Here is a 21,832-nt window from a genome sequence, read left to right on the forward strand (position 1 = left end):
ATAATGTGCTTTTCTAGTTGTTTGGGCACCTTTTTGGCTTTTTCCCCAGGGATGTTAATCTTTGGCTGGAAAGAATAAACTCTAGTTCTCCATAACACTTGACTGCAAACTGCAACCATAAAGCCTTAGACTGTTAAAACAAACATTTCTCAACCTTATAGCAGAGACTTCCTGTTTTTAAAGCTTTTCTGACCTTCCTAAGAAAAAGACCAATACCGCTGAGGTTACATCCTGTGGTTATTATCATTAAAAAAAAAAAAAAAAAAAAAACTATTGAATTTTTCTCATGTATAAATGATTAAGGCACCAAAAAAAAATGTAGATAGCACTGGACAGTGCTATCTTTGCTAGGCCTTCAATAAAAGATAATATAACCAAGTCAGCTTTTAATGCATCTCTGTTTGTTCAAGGTCTGCTGTAATTGGAGTGTCAGGAAAATCTCACATTTAAGGGACCGACCCTATTCTGGGGAGTTTGTAAAGGAAGCATTTGGCAGTCATTTCCTCTCACTTGTGAGAATGAACATGCTTTACATTGTAATCATTTAAACATAGAGTCTGGTGATGGGGCATGCATCGTTTTCGCTGTAGAGTTAACTTGCTCTGAAGATTAGAGGGAATGTTCACTGTTTAGGTTTTATTGTTAGAATGAATCACATGAAGTAAATGTTAGAAAGTTAGCCGTGGCTTCCTTTGTCCTAAGTTGTATTTCCTGCAGCCCAAATATTTGCTTTTTCTAGTCACTTAAAATTAAACTCGAATGGATGTTCAAATGAACGTCTCCCTCCAAAGAAGAGAAAAGAAACCATCCTGTGTTGTTAAGGGCAGACATGCTTAGAATCTGGCTTTTTATTTTTGTTTTAATTGATGTATTAGATGTTTGAGTAGATATTTTGAACTAGAGTCTTCTGACCTTTTTTAGAGAGAAGTGATTGGTTTTTAAGCAGAAAAGTACTGGATCTTTAATGCCACTTGTGATGTTGAATCTGGCACATGGTACTTATTTAATGTTTTGAAACATTTGCATTTATATTTTTCCTTAAATAACTGTTGGTGATTTAAAAAGAGTTCAGTTTATTGGAGGCAATAGTACAAGAAAAAACATACAGCAAAAAAATTTTTTTTAGGAAAAGGGCAAAACAGTGTTTTGGATTTGTAAGCATTGTCTGTTTAATATTTTATTTTATTTCTTTTTGTTTAATATTTTAAATTCTTGATATGGTGATTCCAGCTGGGGATTTTAGTTGTCTTAAGATTACTTCCTATAAACTTGGCTGGATCTCCACACTGATTTTTATCACATATTGTCAGGCCCTATTTCTAAACATCCTGTCAAGGTCCTGAGATTCTGAGCTGTTTCTTCTACAAAACTCTGCTTCTTATTCACAAAACTTTTCCAAATGAGAAATCTCTTTTTTTAACTGTATTTTTGCCCTCTCAAAGTATCACTCTGATGGAACATTATAATTTCATCTATACAATCTGAGATCTCTAGTAAGTTTTAAAAATAGAGATGAAAATGTCCTGAAAAATATTTAAAGCAGATGCTGTCTTAGAGGTCTGTCTTCTCTCAAGATATGTTTCACATCCCACATCCATGAGAGTGCCACACACTTGCAGAAACTAAAACCTCCAGATCCGGCCTTTGATCAGCTTCCTGTGTCAGAAGAGTTTGCAGTGAGCACACACTGGAGCCAGCGCTTCATTTCTGCTCACTGTTCTTAGAAAAGCAGGAGTTGGTGTGCTGCATGCATTTGTTTTTTTCCTCCTTTATTTCTAGGAATATATTTAATTAATAATGTCGATGATTTTGTTCTCTATGAAATAGCACCTTAAATATTTATTAGCAATTTATCACTCAAACATATGCTTGAGTCTGTATTGGGAAGTGTAAAACAAAAGGAAGCTTGTAGTTTAATCTCCAGTCTTAATCTTGTACCTATGCATTTAATTTGGAGTATGTGATGTTCATAGTTTTACCCAAGGTTAGCCTCCCTGATTTGTAGAATCTGATTTATTTCTAGTTATTTTAAAAGAGTATATTAAGTTTCCAACAGTATCCAGGTTGAAATTAATTCAGATGTATTCTGAAATGTAAAAGAGTAGACATTAAGATTCTGGCACTAGCGACATAAGAATTCACTTTCCCCCAGTAATTTGGAATACTTGCCTAACTATTGCATCACACATGTGCATGGCTCTCTGTGTGAGTCCTTTTCTGTATGTGCAGTGATCATCGCCATCCTAGTTGGTCTGTTTTCATGTTCCTGTTCTTCTGTACCCTTACCTACGGAGCAACTGTGTGATTTAGTCCTTAACTGTTGGCTGAATGGAAAGTGATGTGATTAATGAATGGGATAGGTAATTAGGGAGGCTTCCCAGGTGCAGTAGTGGTTAAGGAATCCACCTGCCAGTGCAGGAAACTCAAAGGATGTGGGTTCAGTACTTGGGTTGGGAAGATCTCCTGGAAAGTGAAGTCGCTGAGTCGTGTCCGACTCTTTGTGACCCCATGGACTGTAGCCCACCAGGCTCCTCTGTCCATGGGGTTTTCCAGGCAATAGTACTGGAGTGGATTCCCTTTTCCTTCTCCAGGGGATCTTCCTGACTCAGGGATCGAACCCAGGTCTCCTGCATTGTAGACAGATGCTTTACCATCTGAGCCACCATGGAAGTCTGGAAAAGGAAATGGCAACCCACTCCAGTATTGTTGCTTGGAAAATTCCAAGGACAGAGGAGCCTAGTACTAAAAACTGAGAAGTGTATTATGTTTAATGTGCTAACTCTGATATCACATACATTTTAGGGTATGTCATGATTTCCTTTAAAAAGAAAGGGCATACTACTAATTCTTATACCAGAGTAATGGGAGTTCCTGAGACTAGTCTGAGGAGGCCAGAACATGTTGGGGAAGAATATTTTTATTTTGTTGAGGATGATCTGAGAGTGTCTGTGGAATGCCTTGTGGTTGAGTCCAGAGGGAATTTGCAAACTGAATCTGTGGCTAAGGAGCAAGCTCAGGGCTAGAAAAATGAAGTCTTGTCATAGAGGTATCTTGAGAGTAAATCTTCTCACCCATGAGAGATACCAGGGTGTGATAAAAAGAGACTGGACACCGACTGCCTGTATTTGGGAGCTGGCCTGGCAAGAAACAGAGAGCAATCAGGTCTTAGGAGATCCAGGAGAGTGTGTAGTGCAAAGCTCAGGGAAACCACCAGGTCACACACGTGGGAACGGGCCCTGCTCTTGGGAAGAGTGCTGTAAATTGGTCTACTTTTTTTTGGAGAGCAGTTTGGCCCAATCTTTTTGACTGAAAAGTGCACATTCATTAAACTAGAGATTTTAGTATAAAAAGGCTATACTAAAGTGACAGCACAAAGTGTGTTGTAGTAATTAAGGACTTGTTAATTATGGTACTCCCCACACAAGAGAATTTTGTGTTAATGGTCTGCTGCAATCTGAGGAAAGCAAGATGTCATATAGGAAGAAAAGAATTTTATTATTGTGAAATAAAAATCAATGGAGTGAGCCCCTAGACAAATGAATATATATGTTCTTAAATATTTGTGGAAGTTTGTGTGCAAATGTTCTAGAAGAGAGTCTGGAGAGAGAGACTTCAGCTTGTTGAATAGGATTGCTTGGGTTTTCTGTAGGAACATATAATAATCAATACGTCCAAAAGGGCTTCAAAAAGAACTATATATTGGTATTTTTCTTTTGAAAACTTTTTGGAAAAGTTTTTTGAAAAGTTTTGTTGTGTGGCGCTATTTTGTGAATTGGAAGAGGGAAAGAAGTAGACGTTTGCTTAACATCGTATATCCATAGTCTCCATAGTCATGCAAAACAAAACGTCCGCTTCCTAGGAGAGTATGCAAACATTGCTAACAATACCAAGACAGCCCTTGACTTGGTCCGTGTTTGCTTGATTTTGGTAATCTTTTGACGCTTTGACTCTTAGCTGAGCCAAATTACTTGATCTGAATGATTTTATAAAAGAATGCTCTAAGAATGGATGTTGATTGGGTCCACTTGAGACAGACCTCACTAATTCTTGCTAGATGAATGTTATTTTTAAACTTTCATGTAAAAATGTCATCTCCTTCCCCTTTAGTGGTTTTAAGGAGTGGTCCAAAGCTGCTGTCTTTCGACCATGTGGCCACAAGTCTTCTGTCTATGACAGAAGCTGGGTGGCAGAGAGAGGAAGGCATGGTAGTTGTTCAAGGTTAAGGTTCTGGAATAACCTGAGCCCTGTTCAACTATTACCTGCTAAGGTTATACTTGACATTTCCCCTGCGTACTGCTCCCAGTCGTAGCTTTAATGTTAGTTTAACTAGACTTTGTATTTAATTATAAATGTTAGGGTAAAGTCAGATGTCAGCTCACTTTGCTGCATGCTGAGGCCTGTAGAATACTGAGTGCTTTTCTTCTAACCACATCTGTTGTCTCCTCTCATTATCTGTTAATAGTACTCAACTTGACAGGGTTGTTTTGATAAATGAAGAGTATTCTAAAACCCGGAGCTGGAATTTACATGGAATGGAACTTAGACCAAAAGGAAGACTTGTGACATAGACAAGGCTGGGGTGAACTCCTCTGGGAACCAAGCAGTGCCTTGTGAAATGCTGAAAATGACAATGAAGCTTAATTTGGGGTGACGATGGGGAATACCCAATATTTTTTCATTCATCTCACACTTTGGCTTTTTCTTGTAGTGGTGTGCAGGACATCTAAGAAACTGTTGTAAGAACTTCCCTTTCTTATCTACAGATCCCTTAATTTACAAGCTCACATTAATGATGTTTAAAATGAATTCTTCACTTTGAGGAGTTGGGGAGGGCAGTTTTGGAATGTCTGTCACCAATGACTAGGAGTCCTCAGGGCAAAATTTTTTTTACAAAAGCTCCCATATCAGGGAAGTAGAGTTGTTTTAGAGAGGAGATAACTGAAAATAAAGAAAAAGCTAGGTGTAAACTGAGGGGTCAGGATCATACCCCTTCCCCCACTTAGACCAGAATTTGGTGGTACTTTTGCATTCAGAGAAACTTAAAGACAAACTAGTGTATAATGTACTTTCCAAGTGTTATATTCTGTTTATGTTGCTCTCTGTGTGCGTACAGGATTTGGTAGTCTATCCAGCTTACCCCTGTGGTTTGCCCCTTGCTTAAATGCCACATAAGTAGAAAGAACTTGTCTTGAATATATTAATAATGACATCTGTACTTCACTGACTCAAGCTAAAAAGTAAGGCTTGCAGATAGGTTTGGGTCGTAGTGTTTTTGTGAGTTACCCTAGGCACAGTGATTTACATCTCTATAAACTGGGGATAAAAATCTTTATTATAATTTTAATTTTTTGATTTGCATAACTGTGCAGAGAATATGCAAAATGAATAGAACAGGGTTGTTGCCCTCAATTCAGTTACTCATTTCAAAGATGTGTGTGCTTGATGCCAGGTATTTGATGATGAGCAAACATACAGAACTTTCTCTGATGGAACATTAATCAGAAAGTCACACCAATGAGTTACAAACTGAGATAAATGCTCTCAAGGAATGAACTCAGTTCCCTGAGAACTTATTATAACAAGGGAACTTGACCTAGAATGGGGCCTCAGAGGAAGCATCTCTGACATTTGACATTTGATACTTGACCTGAACTCTGAAGGAGTAGGCTTTTTAAACTGTGTGTGTGTGTGGGGGGGGAGGGGGTTGGGCTTGGGGGATTGGGGATGGCAGGGGATATTTCTTTTCTCATGGGAAAAGGTAGTGATGACTTTAGTAGAAATCCTAACACCTTGGGGAAATTGAAAGACTGGTGTAATTAGAAAGTGGGGGGCTGGGTGTGGATGGATTAGCAGGGGGTGCAAGCCTGGGACAGAAGAACAGAAGTGCTGTCATAAAATGCTGTCAAAACATTTAGAATTTTCATGAGACTAGGAACAGTATGAATTTAGAGCAGCTTGGTTGTTCTCACTAGCCCTTTCCAACTTGGGATAAACCAGCACTTTTTATTGTGCTGCAGACCAGAAACAAAACAAAGAAAACACCTCTCTCTTCTGGTCCTACCTTCTATCTAGACAGAGCTGGTGGGAAAATGGAAGTGTGTCCCAGTACAGGAGTGGCTTTTGTCCCTAGGCTTTAGGATTGATTTCATTTCTGACATGGATGGAGTGATCTCAGAGCCGCTTGGTTATGAGGTGGAAGCTGCAGGTCCCCTCAGGTGATCTTAGCGAGGATGGTGTTAAGGGAAGCTGATATGTCCTTGTGTGAGGACCATCTCTGATTTGTCCTCATCACAACAGCATTTCAGGTGGCAAAGGCATTATGCCTCCTTAGCTCTTGCTTTCAGGACATGTGCTCTGTTAGTAGTTTTAGAGAGTTCTGTCTCCTGTAGAACAACCTGAATTTTCTTTAAAAGAAATCAGAATGATGTTTAATAGCAAATGTGCAAGTCAGTTTGGTTATCTGTGCCATTGAGGGCAGGATCTAGGCTCTTCTCTATGCTTCTCCTCCACTGCTAATGCTGCCCCCTTGTTGAGAAGCTCTGGGCAAATCACTTAATCTAATGTGTGCCAATTGGAAAGGATACCTAGTAATTCAGCAACTGGACCTTGGAAGATCCAATAACATGTATAAAGCTGTTTGAGAGTTACAAGAAACTTGCTGGAAGGTGAAAGGTGTAATATTAAAGACATCAAAAGTGATCAGTTAAATTTTGAGCTTGTAGCTTTCAGATTTGAGTTGACACTAAGTGAATTTAATAATTTGAATTTATATTCCATAGGTATGTATTTTAAAAAATTTTGCTGTAAAGTATCTTATTCAGTAGGACAAAATGATTGTGGCTGTTATCACTAGGGAATACATGTTTTGAACATAGTTTAAACTTGGGTAAATTTGAGCAAGTTGATAGATATTTACCAGATTGCAGGTGAAAAAGAAACCATTTGAAATTTACTTTTGGTAGTTCTATTTAGATGCCCATAACAATGAAATTAATAAGGGGTCTGGAATCTGGTAGTTGGTGGATTGTATGTTTATTTAAGGCCACATGGCAAGGAATGTGTATTTATTTTGCTTCTTTATTAGATGGATTTCAATCAAGTCCTATTTAAACTCTGCCTTGTCTAGCAGATGGATCTTTATTTTCTTGGGGAAAGAAGATTGGAGAGAAGACTTTTAAACAAATAACTTACAGAGAATTCTTAACCTGTAAGAAAAATTGGGGTCAGAAATGTTTGACATCAAAGGATGATTCTTGCTCTCGTGTTTCTTTGAAACAAATGTTCACTGTGTCTGTGATTGTTGGTTATTTCATCTGCATTTGTTAGACGTCAGAGGTGGTTGGCATTAATATTCTTGGCAGAAGCAGAGGCAGCTCTAGGATGTGTGAACTGCTGATCACTCACGGGGATGCGCTGCCTCTTTAATATCTTGCTTGCAGATGCATTTTCTAGCTGACCACGCTATTAAGAGCTGCCATCAATCACACAGTCTCCCGGTTCCGGCTGTTGGGAGGGGAGGGAGGTCTGGAGGGAGGGGAGGCTGGCCGAGTTGGTCCGGAGATACAATTGCCGCCGCTTTGTGTGTGCGCGCGCCCGCGGTGGCGGTGGGCAGGGGCTCGCGCCGAGCGGGCCGGGCTCCAGCCCGGGTTTTGCCGGCCACCGGCGCCGCCGCCGCGGGAGGCTGCTCTTTCTCTCCCAGCGTCTGGGTCACAGGCATGTGGCAGTGTCGGCCAGGCCGCCGGGGCTGAAGAAGCGTGAGCCGCGGCGGCCGCTTCCTCCAGCCGCGGGCGGGGCCCGGCGCGGCTACCGCCTCCGGAGCCGCCGCGCCGCGGGGACCTGAGCCCGCGCCCGGCTGCCCTGCGGCCGCCCTGGCCTCCTTTTGTTTAGCAAGTGCATTTCACGCCCTGAGCCCCCGTCTGTCCCGCCGGTCTGAGTTTGCGAGGGAGCTCTGCACCGGAGGACGAGGAGGAGGAGAGGAGAGGAGGCCCGAGAGCTCAGCTCCGGCTGCGATCCGCCGCAGGGAAGTGGCCGGCCCCTCTGGCTGCGAGGGGAACGCGGGTCTTGGGCCAGGAAGTTGGACAGCTGCGGGCGCAGGGGCTCTCGAGGTGGGTGGACGCTACTCTGTGGATTACCCCAGTGTGTGATGACCCCAGAAAGGGGAACAGCTCGGGTATTACCGGGAATGGCGGTGGCTTTCCAGGAATCAGGAATAGGTATGGTTGTGTCCCATGGCAGTTCTGTTGGGCTCACTAGTTTGTTTTGTTTTTTTAAATTGTCAAAACTCTAGAAATCTCAATTAAATAAACCAATTAAGAAACTTGTTTAGGGCAGAGAAATACTTCTATTTTTTTTAAAGGAGTGTGTGTGTGTGTATGTGTTCTTTAAAAGGAAAACTGAATATGAACAGTGTGTAATCCAAAAGCCGCTGTTTGATTAGGAACTTTACTGCTGACAATGGAGCAAATTTAGGTTTAAAAATAAAGTGAATTGGATGGACTTGGTTCTAAAGTAATTTAGGACTGCTTAGGTGACAAAAATAGTTTGTTTCCTGGATCCAAAATACCCTTATTTTACCAGGTTAGCTAAAATAAAACGCAAGGATGGTTTTGAAGAAGATTGGTCTAAGTTTAAACTTATTTTTTTTTCCTCCCCGGGTTTGAGATGATGACTTCCCGACCCCTCCCCTGTTTGCTCAGATCTTGCTCTGTGGTTGAAGCTGGGGAGAGACCTGCTTGACCACTTTTTGTTTGCTGAGAAAGAAACTTGCAGTTGATCCCTTGGGTGTACTCTCTGGGCCTTTCACCTTTCTGGCCCACAGGTGCCTATGCTGTCTTTGGGGTGTTGTTTGGCTGAAGGCCTCCTCTCAATCATATGGCAATTAAAAAAAAAATGGTATGTGAATGAGCACCGAGGCCAGTAGATTAGTTTTCCCCTTTGATGTGTGTGTCTGTGCTTTAAGTTTGAGCCACCGAGTGCATGTTGAGAACAGAGTTGACAGAGTCCTTAAAATTGTGTGCCCACAATTCTGGCCTTTTCTTACTTTCTTTTTCTTTTTCCTTCCTAGGAGCTCCAAATTTAAAGTAGACATGATTTGAAACCATACAGACTGGAACAATATCCCATGTAAGCCCGTTGATCTGTGGGCAATTATTTCCAGATGCACAACCAAAACTCTCCATTTTTACGTGCGTGTTAGGTTTGGGCTCTGAGAGGCAATTGCCTTTCTGAACATGTGCATTGCCTGGTTAAATAACACAAGGCGGACATTTTAGAGGCTTACCAGCAACTTCGCAGTAGTATGGGAGCTGCAGTTAGAAGCCTTGTGTTTGTTTTTTTCCAACTCTGTAATTTAGTAGTGTTTAAACTATTTTATAAAGATCTCTGGGACCAGTGAAAGGTGGTTTTCAGTCCAGAGCACTTGAGTGCTCATTGTATTCTGGCAGGCCCTGGTGCTTGGCAGGCTGTGCTTGAAATGTTATTTGATCTGGTTGCTTGAGAGAATGGACTACGATTACATTTCTGCCTTCCCTGTGGCTGTTGAAAGCGATGCATCAACGAGTCCTGTTCAGTAACATATTTAAAGACTTAACCTACATCCATTCACTCTTAGAAGGTTTCCAGCCAAAGGTCGTTTAGGTTTTTGTCTTGTTTTGTGGTTTTTGCATTTATGAATTGAGGCGAGAGCTGACGTAATGTAGCCGTACCACTTCCTTTGTGTGTGTGTGGGTTTTTATAGCCTATAGGATATGTTCCAGTCTGCGTGGTTGTGATGATTCCTGAATGCTAGAATGTGTATGTATTTTCACATGCAAGTGCCCTGAGCCATGTGCCAATTTATTTTTTAGCTTGTAGGTCTGCTGAGGGGGAGTGCCATGGTGAACCCCGGCCAACTTATCTGGAAGGTCCAGTGAATGGCCTGTGTGTTATGCAGGCTAGCTCTTCATTTTAATTAGTGCAACTGTGTACAGCTGTTGGGTCAGACTGCATTGGTTGCTCCTGCAGGGTAGTTTTATCTTACACTGGAGGTTTTATGGATTTGTCTGGCTGTGTTTCTTAATCCCTCTCCCACCGCCACTGTGCTTGCTTTTAAGCAAATGATAGAACAAGACAAGCTTTTGTTTACTCTTGTAATAGTTTACTTGTGAGAGATTTATTTTTGGTTTTGAGGAAATTGGTAAACCATGTAATTTAGCAGTAGGTATTATGTTTACTATGCTTTTCCAAGGTCAAAGGGTTTTGCTTGCTATTGTGTTAGTCTGAGTAGCCAATGGAACCATCCATTTTATAATGACATAGGAAGCCTGCTTTTTTTTAAACTGTGTCTTTGTTTGCTATTCTAGGATTAGTTTGTAAAACTCAGAATAAATGTTAGTTCAGTGGAGATAACATGGCTACAGTGTTTCTCCCTGTCTCTATCTTGTTACACTTACCAAGGGGACTAAGAGAACTTTTGATGCACAGCAGTTCGGCCAGGGACTAGATGATTAACACAAAGATTCAGAAATGTCTCTGTTCAGGGCTGTGTGTGGCTACCTGTGTTATTTTTAAATGTGCTTTTGGCTAAGTTACTGGAAAGTATTTACTGTAAGATTGAGTAGCTTTGCATCTCTGGCTTTTCAGGCTGTAAAATAGACTGTGATCTGAATGACATTTTCTTAATGGTTTGGTCTCTTTACTGTCTGCCTTTGTCTTGAAGAAATGCTGACCACCATGGTTTCCAAGAGTGTCTACCATATTTTTAAAATAAGGAGAAAAAGTCAAAAAGCAAAATTGACAAATCTGTTGATATATAAAGCTAATCTGATGCCTTTTCAGTGGCCCATTTTACTGATGGAAGAACATAGGGGATGTGTTGTTGGAGGGATTTGTGGGGATAGTATTGGGGACTGGGGTGTAGTTAACGGAGAAAGGAAGCTGGTTCAGGTTGAGATATTTTTTTAACTCATTGTAGAAATGTGTCCTTCTTAAAATAACCTGAAATGAGGAAAAAGAGTGCAACATCTTCTAGAAAACGTAATAATTTCAATGTAACATCATAAAATGTTTTCCTTAATTAAAAGAAATCAAGACATTTAGATTGGCACCAAAGAGTTCTGAATCAAAGGAAAAATAGAAGTATAGTAAGTATCCTAAATCCAGACAGGTTATTTCAGAAGTTTATTTGTATGTATTTGACCGTATTTTTAAATTCCAAATTTTGATGGTGATTAGCAGGACTGAAGTGACTTAGCAGCAGCAGCAGCAGCATCACCAGAATCTTTTTAATTCTCAATATAGTTGATATACTTACATATTTGTAATGAAAGGTAGACAAGCAGTAGTTAAATTTAATTAGTAGAAAAAATCAGCATATTCAGATTTTAATGCTGTCACTTGGAAGCGCCACTGGTATAATTAATCAATTTATTCATTATGAGTTGGTGGTAAATAGCTCAACTGTGTTCTAATCTCAGTTCAACCACTCTTTCACTGTGAGACCTAGGATACGTTATCTTTTAGCCTCTTTGTGGGAAAAATGATGTCTACCTCAGAGGGTGTGCAAAATGCTTACAAAGTGCCTACACATGACGACAGCTGGTGCTTAATATAGAGAACACTGTCTATGCTCTAGGTACTGCTTTGGTGGCTAAAGATACAAACTAGATGAAGCCCCTGTTTTCAGCAGCACTTACATTCCAGTAAGGGAAGACCAAACAAAAAGAGGGTGATGATTCACAAAACTTCCAAAGATAACTTCAGGTCATGCCAGTGAGTTTTAGTTTAATATGTTTATTCTTTAAGCCATTGTTTTCTTTTTCCTTGATCAAATTGTTTCTCATACTATTTGATGATATAGCCATTGTTAACAAGTTTTGGTTCATAGGTGGAACAGAGAAGGAGGAAGAAACTTTTTCTGGGAAAGGGAAAAAAAAGGAACAAAAAAGAAACAGTGATTTGTCAGTTTAAGCATCCAGTGTAGAAGGGAAATGTTAAGTCATGGTCCATCCATACGAAGAAATATTATGCAACCACTAAAAAAATTATCATGATATAAAAATTTAATGTAAAGCTCAGTGGGAAAAAACCATAGATGCCAAACTGTTCTGCAGTGTGATTCCAGTTATGTGCACATCCACATTTACTCACAGAGGCTAATAAAAAAAATTAGAAATGAATACACCAAACGTTAATAGTGCTCATCCCTGGATGATGGGATTAGGGGTGACTTCATTTCCTTAATATTCTGACTTTGAATGAATTGTTTAATTCTTGCAGGTCTAAATGCCTCTGAGGTACGAGGAAGGATTCCTAAGGCTTAGAGGAGTTGAGCAGTTTGACCAAAGCCTGCAGCTGGTCAGTGGGGAGGTCAGGATTGCAAGCCAGAGACTGAACCTTGTTCTTTCCTTGACCCCGTTTCATCCTATTAGAGGTGACCTCTGTGAAAGGGCTTCCCCTGACATTTCTGCTCACACCCGTGGCCCAACCAACATTGAGAGTTGTTTATGCTACCAGAGGGCCCTCACTGATTCTCACACAGGAGGAACCAGTGCTGAGGTGATGCTGTGCATGAAGTTATTAGAAAGGGAAAGCTGATGTTATGGCAAGAGGAGGAAATGGAAGAACGATTTGAGTGAAAGAGGTCTGAAAGGTAAAGCAATACAAAGGGGATAAAGGGAGGAGGATGGTGCTTCAAAGTGGGTAGGGGGTGACAGTAGAATCACATGTTCTAGGTTTTGGACTAGAGAATGAAAACTGAGAAAACACTATTGAAAAAAAGTACCAACCAATTACATAATCAGGAGTCAGTGGTACTCCTAAGGAGTTTTTGAGCAGAGCAGCCCGGGAGGTGGAGGATGGCCTGCAATGGTGGAAGCTTGTTTGCAGTGGGTAAGGAAATGTTGAGAAGTTTGGTAGCCAGGGAAGGAATCATGGAAGGTGGCTGAAAGAGGTTACAGGTTAATGGCATTAACTGGCTGCTGCATTAAAGAGGTTAATGGCAGTTGTGTCTGTAGGTAAGATTTTATGGTGATTCACATGACACTTCTGTTCAGGTTTTCGCGATAAAATGAGGTTAATGAATGTGAATTGCTTTAGAAATAAGAAAATACTTTGATTTTAGAGGTTTAGCCAGATGTTACTTGTGAAGAGTTTAAAGAATATGGTAGGTAAGTCTGGGGGGACCCTGTATAAAGCTAAAATATTTTTGCCAGTATAGATCAGAAATAATCTCTTGGTTCTAAAGACAAACAATTAGATCTGTTTGTCATGTCTTGTTTCCACAAAGCGAATCAACTTTTGCAGTTGCGGTTGAAAAAAAAGGGTCAGTTTGTATATGACTGTTTCACTGCAGAGGAACAAAATAGAGTTGAATATATTGTGCATTTAAAAATTGCTTAAGTCAAACGCCTCCAGATGGTGTGTGCTGCTGTGTTCACAGCTGTATTTACCTCAAGCTCACCAGATTATCTTCTAATAATTTAAGAAGAGCTGGTTAGAAACAGTGATATTGTCAAGTCTCTGCTGGTTTTGAACCTCAGCAGCAGTAGAAACTTGACCTCTGTGCCTTTAGGAAAATGCCACGTGAAATCACTTCCTTCCTTCCTTTTGCGTTGTTTTCACGATTTCTTCTTGGGCCGATTTATGCTTTGCACAGATACCCTTGTACTTACATATAGCTGCCAACCACCAGGTTCTTTTCATGTGGTCTCAGGGGTGAGATTGGAGAATGGCTTGATTAGCTTTAAAAGATGTTTTTGTTATCTTACTAATAACCTTTTTAATATATTAAATATATACAGTTGAAACTTTTACACATACAGTATGGTGAGCATTCTGTATTTTTTTTGATGTTACCAACCATCACAAAAAAAGACAAAAACTCTTTAATACTCGCATCTACTTCCCAATATAAATGCGTTTTTCTTTTACAAGGATTTAATAAAAGTTATTTTGGAAGAACTCAGATTACTAAGTCTTAATTTTTTTGGCCACACTTCCTACTGTTTGTATGCTTAGTGGAAGAAACAGTTTTCATAAATTAGATGTAAAATGTAGGCAAATAGTTTGAAACATTATCTAGGAATTTTAAATATGTGAGCAGGGATGGTAAGACAGACAAGCACATTTTTTATTAATTGGCCAAAATTATGTAGAAAAACATACCAAGATCAAACCATTTAAACAGTTGTTTTCTCCTTTTGGTTCTAGGTATTACCTGTTACTGTTGTCTTTTTTTGTGTGTGTGGATATCTTCTTATAAGGGCTTCTCTGGTGGCTCAGACAGTAAAGCGTCTGTCTACAATACTGGAGACCCAGGTTCCATCCCTGGGTTGGGAAGATCCCTGGAGAAGGAAATGGCAGTCCACTCTAGTACTATTGCCTAGAAAATCCCATGGACAGAGGAGCCTGGTCAGCTACAGTCCATGGGGTCGCAAAAAGTTGGACACGACTGAGCAACTTCACTTCCCACTTCCCTATCATCTTATAATGAGAAAAATTATGTAGAATACTTTTAACCTAAGTGTATACTCTTTGACTGGGCTTCCTAGGTCGCCCAGTGGTAGAGAATCAGCCTCCCAATGCAGGAGACATGGGTTTGATCCCTAGGTCAGGCAAATCCTCTGGGGAAGGAAATGGCAACCCACTCCAGTATGCTTGTCTGGGAAGTCCTATAGACAGAGGAGCCTGGTGAGGTACGGTCCATGGGGTCACAAACAGTCAGACATGGCTTAGTAACTCAATAACAACATATTCTTTTGACTACCTACCTGGGCAGTATCTCTTTCATGGGCTGTGCTCTTTCCACAGAGCATAATTCTCACATTGAATAGGTAAATAGATAAGGGTAAGTGTTCAGCAATGGAATGTTCACCTTTTTAAAAAACACATTAAATGTGCAGTGAAGGAAGTAGAGCAGTTAGTGTTCACTCTGTGGGGGGAGGGGCAGGAGCAGGGTAAGTTTTGATCTTTGAATGGAAAGGAAGAATAGAAAGTGCTAGAAGAAAGTAACGTCTAAAGCAGTCTCACCTTTTTTGGGGAAAGCTTTCTTCAGTTTTGTGAACAGGCTTAAATTTATTGCATGAACATTTATTATTGGATAAGTAAATATTTTATTTATGTGATATATAAAACACTAAAAATTAAACCACTGTTTAATAAATTAATTAAATCAATAGAATTTATTACAGGGAGCAGTTTAATTTTATAGCAAACTGGAGTGGAAAGTAGAGTCCCCACTTGTACAGTCTCTTTCCACCCTGTTGTCCCTCTTATTAACATCTTGTGTTACTGTGGTACGTAGAGTTGATGACGCAATATTGATACCTTACTGTTAACCAGAAAAGCAAAAGGCAAAGGAGAACGGAAAAGATATATCCAAATGAATACAGAGTTCCAAAGAATAGTAAGGAGAGATAAGAAAACTTTCTTAAGTGAACAATGCAAAGAAATAGAGGAAAACAATAGAATGGGAAAGACTAGAGATCTCTTCAAGAAAATTAGAGATACCAAGGGAACATTTCATGCAAAGATGGGCACAATAAAGGACAAAAACTGTAAGGACCTAACAGAAGCAGAAGAGATTAAGAAGTGGCAAGAATACACAGAACTGTACAAAACAAGGTCTTAATGACCAGGTAACCACGGTGGTGTGGTCACTCACCTAGGATCAGACATCCTGGAGTGTGAAGTCAAGTGGGCCTTAGGAAGCATCATTATGAACAAAGCTAGTGGAGGTGATGGAATTCCAGCTAAGCTATTTCAAATCCTAAAAAATGATGCTGTGCAAGTGCTGCACTCAATATGCCAAGAATTTGGAAAGCTCAGCAGTGGCCACAGGACTGAAAAAGGTCAGGTGTTCATTCCAATCCCAAAGAAAGGCAATGCCAAAGAATGTTCAAACTACCGCACCATTTCTCATTTCACATGCTAGCAAGGTAATACTCAAAATCCTTCAAGCTGGCCTTCAACAGTACGTGAACCAAGAACTTTCACATGTACAAGGTAGATTTAGAAAAGGCAGAGGAACCAGAGATCAAACTGCCAACATCTAGTGGATCATAGAAAAACCAAGAGGATTCCAGAAAAACATCTACTTGTGCTTCACTGACTACACTAAAGCCTTTGACTGTGTGGATCACAACAAAACGTGGAACCTCTTGGTTACCTGTGTTCCTCATTTGGCAAAAGATTTCATTTTACGGCGAGAAAGAGATACTTAGACTTTTTAAAAATAAACTCATTCCGGCCTAAGGTCCATATTTGCTTTTGGTGGTGGTTCAGTCGTTAGTGGTGTCCAGCTCTTTGCGGGGCCATGCGGCACACCGTGTTCCTCTGTCCTCCACTGTCTCCTGGCGTTTTCTTAAGTTCACATCTATTGAGCCTTATTTGCTAGATACTTATAAAAGTAAAGATTTACATTAGTTATTGCATGACCATTTATCGAGTGATCAGAGTACTCAGAGATGAGGACTGTTTGATCTTGCCTTTGTATAGTCAGTGGGGTCGCACAGAGACGGACCAAACTGAGCGACTTTCACGTAGATTTTGACTTTTGGAGGTTATAAATTGCAGCAGTGAATATTGAAGGGTTTTACTATTAGGTAAATACTGCACACTTCTGAAACAAGGTTAGAATTACTTCCCAGGTATGGTTTATTTAGAATATTTTTGCCTTTGCATCTGTCCAGTAGTTACTTACTGGAGACGAACATCAGCCTAACTGTGCCCTGCGTCTCCCCACAGCCTTGGTGTTGAAGATGATTTGAATAGGTTCTCCTGGGGGTTACGTGGATCATTCATTCCTCTGTCAAGGGTTCTTAACTTGGAGACTCCGTTGAGTATTGATGTAAGCTGTGCTTTTTCCTGCAGAGCAGAGCTGTGAACATTTGCCTGCATGTCCACAGTACACAGTTGCAGGTCATTTATGGAGCTCCTGCAGCCTGTCCATAGATGGGAGCTCATTTAGGAACTCCTCTTCTAGGGAGCCTTAAGTCTCTGTTTAAATTACCAAGAATCCTGTGTATTTTTTATTTGGGGTAGATTTGCTTTACTTGAATAGAGTGATGTGAGTTCCTTGACCTGTCTGGAGCCTGTGGAATTGCTGTTTGTGTGTCCTGAATGGTTTATCCAGGGCTTCCTGAGGGTGCTCGTGGCCATGGCAGACTGCTGTCTCTATGAGGACACAGAGGAGAGCCTTTTCTCAGCTCTCAGTTCCAGAAGGAACTGACCTCCTCCTGAGCCTGTGGTTTGTTTCTGACTTCCGGATTTAGAATCCTGTGACGAATCAAGTTTCTTCTGAGGTATCTGCTTATAAAATGTTGTCTACATCTAACAAAAGGCATAAATGAACCGAACATCTTTTTCATAGTTTCATTTTCTCAGTCCCCCCTCTCCCCCTTCGATTTTCCTTTGTCCCTAAAAAGAGACAAACAATACAGTAGTGTACCATTAGCATCCAGGCTCTGCACCCCACGTAATCCCTGAGACCTGCAGTGTGGCCTGAGGGAGCCGGTGTCAGCCCTGTGTGCTCAGAGTCCCCTTCTAATAAGTGTTCCTACTTTGTGTGGCTGCCATGAAGGTGATACCAGAGTACGTAGAGCAGTAACTGGTCCAGGTAAATGCTGACTACATTTTAGCTACTTAGTTATGCATCTAGTTCCCTCATCTATTTAAAATTTTATATTGTATAAATATCAGTAAACTGCCTTAAGTAAGCCCTTTTGAAAGTAAGCCATGTTTTACACTCCCCTGAAGATTTGTATTTGTATAAATAGACATTTTATGTATTTTTATATAAAATTTATACAAAGGTTTAATTTCTGCCTGAAGACAGTCATTAAGCATGTAATGGAGGAGAGTGAATTAGCGACTGAACAACAGAGGAGAGTGCTAGGGGCTGAATTGTGTTCTCTCCAATTTCCGATGGGCTTCCTAGGTGGCACTAGTGGCAAAGAGTCTGCCTGCCAATGCGGGGAGCCGTGAGATGCCGATTTGATCCCTGGGTCAGGAAAATTCCCTGAAGGAGGAAATGGCACTCCACTCCAGTGTTCTTGCTGGGAGAATCCCACGGACAGAGGAGCCTGGCAGACTACAGTCTGCGGGGTTGCAAAGAGTCGAACACAACTGAGCGTTTGAGTACACACACCCAAATTTCATATGCTTATCCTAACCCACAATATTTTGGTATTTGAAAGTGAAGCTTTGGGAGGTAATCAGGTTTAGATGGGAGAAGGCGATGGCACCCCACTCCAGTACTCTTGCCTGGAAACTCCCATGGACGGAGGAACCTGGTGGGCTGCTGTCTATGGGGTCGCACAGAGTCGGACACGACTGAGCGACCTCACTTTCACTTTTCACTTTCATGCATTGGAGAAGGAAATGGCAACCCGCTCCAGTGTTCTTGCCTGGAGAATCCCAGGGACGGGGGAGCATCATGGGCTGCCGTCTGTGGGGTCGTACAGAGTTGGACACGACTGAAGCCACAGCAGCAGCAGCAGGTTTAGATGAGGTCATGTGGGTGGGGCCTTATGATGGGAATAGTGTCCATGTCTGAAGAGAAAGAGTGCGATGTCTCGCCCTGTCATGTGAGGGCACAATGAGAAGGTGGGAGACTGAGTGAACTGAGTTGGGAACTTTGGATTTCCAGTCCCCAGAACTGGGTGAAATACATTACTTTTTTTAAGCTACCCAATCTGTGGTATTCTGACATAGCGCTTGAGCAGACTAAAACACAGAGTAAATTTCATACATGAAGAGTAGAAGGTGATCATTAGCTTGTCACAGAGACAGCTTTTTGAGAGGGAAATGGGGATGATGCTTCTGTTTGCAGAAGGCTTTACCCCTACTGGCTAGCCTTCCTGACCTCTGGTTGGTTCTCACAATACCTTTAGAAGGCAGCAGAGCAGATGCTGGCTTCTCATGTGAGAGAGCCAGGTCAGGAGAAGTCCGCTGAGCTGCTCCTGTTCACAGTGTCCATTTTGGAAATTCCCGAGCCTCTTTAATAGCCTTGTTTTCTGACTTCTATATCTATTATTTTTTCCATAAACACCTTAATATTGTCAGTTGTCTTATAATTCTTTTGCTTAGAAGAATATAACCTTTACTTTTAGTCTTTACAGGGATATTATTTTCAAAGTGGGGAGTTTTCCTGCTTTTTACATTTCAACTTGAGAATTTTTGAAACATCAGTGGTGAAGTAGTTGAATTTATTTATCTTTACTGTCTTTTCAGGGAGAAAAGTAGAATTTATAAGTTCTTTGTTTGGCCTGCTGGTTAGATTTGAAGTATAAAATTCCTGTGTTAGCTCTAAGAAATGTGATATTACCTGAATTCATACTTAGCACATTTTATTCTTCTATAGGTCTACATATAGGTTTGCTTTTTAGTCTTGCTGTGAGATTCTAATATGTAGGAGTTATTTGGGGCTATCCATAGTCAAAAGATTGCTGTTTGTTTTGGTCAAGGTGCTTTCAGTATGTCTTGATCAAAGGGGTGAAACAGGAGGGTTAGAACCTAAAACTTTAATTAGTTAAAAGTGGAAAAAAAAAAAAAAGTGGGGGGAAACCCTCTACTCCAAACTTCCACCCAGACTCTGTCCTTCATTCTGAATAAGTTCTGAATCCCTGAAAATATTTATGAACCTTCAGAATATACTGTATTTGCTCCATTTCCTGTTAAATTTTAACAAAGTAGAATTAAAAAGCACAAAATTTTACTTCCTGGTGATAAAGTGATTCATGTGAGATCAAAAAGTTGGAATAGATTAAAAAAAATTGAGATAAAATTTCCTTACCAGATCTATTAAAAAACTGTACAAGTTAATGGTTTTTAGTGTATTTGCAGTCTCGTACCAGTTTCACTGGTGACTTCACCTGCATTGCAGGAGACGCATGTTTGATCCCTGGGTTGGAAGATCCCCTGGAGAAGGAAATGTCAGCTCGCTCCAGTATTCTTGCCTGGGAAATCCCATGGACAGAGGAGTCTGGTGGGCTACAGTTCATGGGGTTGCAAAAGAGTGGGACACGACTTAGTGGCTAAACAGCAACAGCAGCATCATAATATAACTAGGAATAGGTTTTATATGGCAGTTTCTGATGATTAATTGAATGTTCCTAGGTAATCTTTTATGTGTAAATTTGTTCTGTGAATAAGAATATAACTTATCTATATGATTTAGTATTACAGTATATAATTGGCTTAAGGCATTCAGACCCATCTCTTGTTTATACTGGTCTGACACAAGGGAATTAACTTCAGCCCAAGGTTATTAAATCCTTCAGTGACTGATGACTCCTTTCAAGGGGATGATAAGCAGTTATGAATATAATGTGAAAAGAGTTGTAGTCTCTTTTAACATATTATCTGGAGAAATTGCAACTTTCCCAGAGCTTTGTTTCTACATTTGATGTGCGCAAAATATGTTTATACATTTTCCATCTCGAGCAATTTGTGTTCGTTAGTAGAAAGGCTGCTGGCGGGTGTTTCTTAGATTATGGGACTTTCTTCATGCTGTTTCCCAGTTAGTTCATGAAAATCAAGTGGGCCCTTAAGGCTGCTTTTTTCCTCTCCTAGTCCATTCACTTGCCTGCTGTCCTAGCTGATTGTTTCATGCTTCTTCCCTGTCTTAATGCTGGGTTTTCTGCTTCCATGAGATGAACCAAACCAGTCCGAAGAGGACTTCTGCTGACACCACCACCTCTCAGGCCCAGCTTACAGCACAAACCTTGCCTTCCCCACTGCCCAGAGATAGAGCATCCATCTTCTCCCTCACATAGTCATTTTCTGTCTCTCACATCATGCATGTTTTGAACTCTGTTGGATCATAGAGATTTTCTGCTTTTCTCCCACCTTAAGACAAATACAAAATCATAATCTTCCCCTCCTTTGACCCCAGTGCCCTTATTTCTCTGCTCTGCCTTGCAGCAAAACATCGCAACATGAGTTTTCTGCACTCAAGGTCCCCAGCTCTCCTTACCTCTCTTAAATCCGTCACCCACCATTCCAGGGAAACTGCTCCGGTAAACATTGACATGCCCTTGGCACTGCCTGTTCCCTGTCCCCAGATATCTGTGTGTTCTTCCTTTCGCGTGTCAGTGAGGCCTACCTTGACCCTCCGTCTCTGTTTCCCTTGCCCTGCTGTTTTTTCCCTCTAGACTGTCCTCCTCTTATATACTATATATGTGTTTATTTTCATTACTTATTCCTTGTTCTTCCCACTAGAATGTAAAGTACTGAAGGGCAGGGATTTTAACTGTGCAATTTACTGATTTGTCCCTGGCACCTAGAACAGTAACTGAAAAGAATAGATGTCAGTTTTCTGCACTGTGCTCTAGGACTTATGGCTCTAAGAATTATCTAAATGAAAATAACTAAAATTTTATCGCTAGTCCAGGTCTACTCAGCTGCTTTCTTCATAAATGAATATAACTAAAATTTTATCTCTCAGTTCAGTTGCTCAGTCGTGTCCGACTCTTTGCGACCCCATGAATCGCAGCACGCCAGGCCTCCCTGTCCATCACCAACTCCCGGAGTTCACTGAGACTCACGTCCATCGAGCCAGTGATGCTATCCAGCCATCTCATCCTCTGTCGTCCCCTTCTCCTCCTGCCCCCAATCCCTCCCAGCATCAGAGTCTTTTCCAATGAGTCAACTCTTCGCATGAGATGGCCAAAGTACTGGAGTTTCAGCTTTAGCATCATTCCTTCCAAAGAAATCCCAGGGCTCATCTCCTTCAGAATGGACTGGTTGGATCTCCTTGCAGTCCAAGGGACTCTCAAGAGTCTTCTCCAACACCACAATTCAAAAGCATCAATTGTTCGGCGCTCAGCTTTCTTCTCAGTCCAACTCTCACATC

The 21,832-nt window shown here is 40.9% G+C and overlaps 1 protein-coding gene across 7 annotated transcripts in view; it reads left to right on the top strand.

Annotated features, from left to right (window-relative positions):
• RERE (arginine-glutamic acid dipeptide repeats) overlaps nucleotides 1–21,832 on the top strand; it is a 415,037-nt gene that overhangs the window by 104,309 nt on the left and 288,896 nt on the right. For 3 of the 7 annotated variants that reach the window (XM_005217005.5, XM_024976744.2, XM_024976745.2), the window contains exon 1: nucleotides 7,720–8,105. The exons of 3 other annotated variants lie outside the window; for them this stretch is intronic. The gene's annotated coding sequence lies outside the window, so the exon portion shown is untranslated. Of the gene's footprint in view, nucleotides 1–7,719; nucleotides 8,106–8,128; nucleotides 8,214–21,832 lie in introns of those variants that run through there. One more of the 7 variants, XM_059875729.1, reaches the window with a different exon arrangement.

The sequence above is a fragment of the Bos taurus genome, chromosome 16 (genome assembly GCF_002263795.3).
Source record: "Bos taurus isolate L1 Dominette 01449 registration number 42190680 breed Hereford chromosome 16, ARS-UCD2.0, whole genome shotgun sequence".
NCBI classification, from domain to species: Eukaryota; Metazoa; Chordata; class Mammalia; order Artiodactyla; family Bovidae; genus Bos; species Bos taurus.